Genomic DNA, 3,942 nt, shown 5'->3' with positions numbered 1-3,942 from the left:
TAGGATGACACCATCAAGGTGTGGGCAGGGCCCTACACTCTCTGAAATGTGTGGGGGAGAATCTTGCCTTATCTCTTCCAGATTCTGGCATGGCCAGTGGCCCTTGGTGCTCCTTTGCTTGTAGACATGAGACTCTAGTCTCTGCCTCCACCATCGCCTGGCAACTCCTTCCTGGGGTCTCTCTCCTGTTCTTAAAAGGACAACAGTCATGTAGGGCTGTGGCCGCCCTAGGGATCTCATCTTGACCACCTCTGTGAAGGCCCACTGGGGGCACATCCCCAGGGATCAGGACTCAGGACTGCGGTCTCTATTTGGGGGATCCCATTAAAACCCGAACACATTCCTGCCAGCAACCAGTGCAGACACCAGCTCGCCCACGGTCCCACCAGGAGAGCAGGCGGTCACACTTTCAGACCTGTTCAACCCGGTGACTGGGAAAGGGCATCTCCTTACCATCGTCGTTGGCGTCTCTCGCTCGGACGGTAAATGTGGCTGAGCATCTCTTCATGTGTTTCAGGGACATTTGCATTTCTCCTTGGAATGACAGAAAGGTTTTCTTGAGTCCTTACCAAGAGCCAGGCCTTCTAGTCACCAGGCACATAACCAGGAACAAGACAGAGGGGCGCTCCCGTCTTTACTGAGCTTGCTCTGCCGTGGAGAAAAGAGGATAAACAGACAGTAAAACCCGCGGTCTGCCCGCTTCCTGCTGTAACAATCACCACTACGTCGGCGGCTTGTAAGCACACACGTTTGTTATCTTACGGCCCTGGAGGGCAGAAGTCTGGGGTGCGTCTCATCAGGCTAAGGCCCAGGTGTGGGCAGGGCTGGGTCTCTGCAGAGGCTCCAGGGAGAGTCGCTCCCAGCCTTTTCAGGGTCCAGTGCAGCCCTCCAACGTCCGGCACCCTTGGACATCAACCCGACTCCTCTCAGGAGGCCATTGTGCGCACACCGTTTCCCGTCTCAAGATCCTTCCCGCAAAGTCCTTTTTTGCTGTGAGAGGTGGCACTCACTGTTCCAGAGACTCGGACGTGGGCAGCTCGGGGGCCGTTTTCCAGCCCAGCAGGCACGTCAGATTGTCACTGATGCTGTGACTGATGTCAGATGGGAAGTCAGGGACCGCTGGGAGGACAAGCGTAACTCTTCAGTGAGCACCATTGAGGAGGGGACATTCGAAGGGAGCACAGGGGTGGCAGGGGGCTTCCCGGGTGGCTCAGACTTAAAGAACCTGCCTGCAATGCAGGAGACCCAGGTTCCATCCCTGGGTCAGGAAGATTCCCTGGAGAAGGGAATGGCTACCCACTCCAGGACTCTTGCCTGGAGAATCCCATGGACGGAGGAGCCTGGCGGGCTGCAGTCCACGGGGTCATGAGGATCAGACACAACTGAGCGACTAGCGCTTTTACTTTCGGGAGCAAAGCCTGGGGCCGCCCAGCACTTTCCCTCAGCGGCGGGAGAAGCAGGGGACGGGCTGGGCAGACAGGACCACTCTGCCACTGCACGGGGCCTGGATGGGGCAGGGCCAGGCAGCAGGAGGCCCTGAATGAATCAAGAAGGAGGAGGTCACATCTCTGCAGGCACGTGGGTGCACCTACCTTGCTTAGAGGACCCAGGGCCAGTAAAAACGCAGGGAGGGACCCCAAAAAATCATGCAGAACCCCCAAACTTAACAAGCTGAGTGCAAGGCCCTGGAGGCTGCGTGGGCCCCAACACCCACCTCCCTGGACCCCTCGCGGAGCTGTCTGTCCACACAGCCATGCGGGTCGTGGATCTCAATACTCCAGGATGGCAGAGCCACTGGATGTGGTGTCAGGCTGGATGCGGGAAGAGACGCAGCAAGAACAAGGCCCTGGTGTGAGGCTGAACAGCTGGGAGACGGAGCACGGCCCCCTGAGAGGGACCAGGCCAGGAGGTGGAGCTGGACGAGCCGTCCAGGGAAACAAGCCCGGGATGGTGCTGACGACCTCGTGGTGTCGAAGGTCTGGAGATGAGGCAAAGACACAGAGAGATGCTCGGGCAGAGGACAGGACGGCAGAGAGAGAGAAACAGAAAAGGCAGGGGAACCCGTCTGGAGAGCCCGGGAGGTGGAGAAGGCAGGGCATTCAGAGGGGCAGCAGTTCCATTCAGCTCAGTTCAGTCGCTCAGTTGGGTCCGACTCTGTGACCCCATGGACTGCAGCACGCCAGGCTTCTGTCCATCACCAACTCCTGGAGCTTACTCAAACTCATGCCCATTGAGTCGGTGATACCATCCAACCATCTCGTCCTCTGTCGTCCCCTTCTCCTCCAGCCTTCAATCTTTCCCAGCATCAGGGTCTTTTCCAATGAGTCAGCTCTTCCCATCAGGTGGCCGAAGGCAGTGCTAAATGCCACCAGATGGAGTAAGATGCCAGAGGGAACTGACCGTAGGGCGGGGGGGCCTGCTGGTGCAGACGGGGGAGGCAGGGAGGGAGCTGGAGTGGGATGCTCTTTGGAATCGGTTGGGGATAAAAGGGGCAGAGGAACGGAGTGAGGTCAGCAGGGCCCGGGGACTAGACAGTGTCCGCTTCGGCTTCTCACCACTGGGGCGCGTCCGCATGGCAGAGGCACAGTCTTTGCCGTGTGTGGTGGGGAGCAGGTGGCACTGGGGTCAGGCCTGCAGGCACGGAGGCTGCCCAGGCCCCAGGCCCTGAGGAGGGCGGGTGAGAGGGGACGAGGGCCTGGGGCTGTATGCTGATGGCTGCCGCCTGCCTGCTGAGCTGAGAGCCAAGGATACAGGCGCCATTCAGCATCTGCCAGCTGCCATCCAGGGCGGCCACCACGAGCTGAACGCCCTGCGCTGTGTAAACACAGAGCTGCTTTTTGAACTCTGGGTCCCTGGGCTTTCCCAGAGCTTCTGCTGGGCTGGGCTTTCGCCACCAGCATCCTGGGGTCACGGTCGCCTGGACCCTGGGGGAAGGGGTGGCGTGAGGGACCATCCCTATTGCTTCTCAGGTGAGACCCACCCCCCTGTGCACTGGGCTGGCCAAAAGGACAAGCTGGAGTGGGAGACAAGGGTGCGCCCCGCCCAAAGAGCTTCCCCTGCCTCTGGCTTCAGAGGAGGCTTCAGAGGTCAGGGGAGAGGGGGGGACACAGCTTCTCCACCCCGAGGGCTCCCCAGGCTCCCTGGCCAGGCGGGCTCCTGCACGACCCTGGAGGCCAACTCCCCTCGCAGCCTGCCTGCCCCACTCCAGGCCCCCCTGTGACCCAACAGCTCCATGAAAGGCACAGCAGGGTCCTCCTGGGCCAGGAGTGCCTCTGGGCCCGGAGGGAGGTCACTCCGCCCTGCTGTCTGGACTCCCGGTCCCAGACCCAGAGGCAGACCAACCCTGAAGGACACAGAGGCCAATGAGCCAGCCCGAGCCTGCGTCACCGACTTCGTGCTCCTCCCAAGGAACGGCCGTCTCACGTCTCCACAGCCCTGGACCCCGCGCTGGGCCCTGAAAACCAGCTTCAGCGGGAACTGGACTAAGTATGGGATGTTCTTGTTTCACCTCTTGTCACACTCCCCAATTTGCCTGGATGGGTAATTGATGGGCCTGTTTTCTTCTGCTGCTTGGAGGGCTGGAGGCTGCTGGAGGAGAACGGTGCCCCAGGAAAGGACGGGGAGAGGAGCCCACCGACCTCGAGACACAGGACGCCCGTGTCTCCTCCAGCAGCCCCTGGCCGGTGGGGAGGGCCCCGTGCAGAGCGCCGTCTGTTTAAAGAATAAATCCTCCCTGTTCAGCAAATGCGGGCCAATGGCCGAGCCCCCGCTGAGAGAATTGAGCGGTTCAATCGACCCTTTTCCTCTGCAAGAGTACAGTGTGTTACACAAACCCACCGCCCCGCCCTGAGTAAGGCCTTGGCCCCTGCGTGCTGGGGAGGCGTGCTTCCGAACGCCGGTTGGCAGCACTGTCTGCAGACGGGAGAGCTGTGCCTCCCCCAG

This window comes from Ovis aries, chromosome 3, assembly GCF_016772045.2.
Source record: "Ovis aries strain OAR_USU_Benz2616 breed Rambouillet chromosome 3, ARS-UI_Ramb_v3.0, whole genome shotgun sequence".
In the NCBI taxonomy this organism is placed as follows: domain Eukaryota; kingdom Metazoa; phylum Chordata; class Mammalia; order Artiodactyla; family Bovidae; genus Ovis; species Ovis aries.
Note: the sequence above shows the minus strand (reverse complement) of the source record.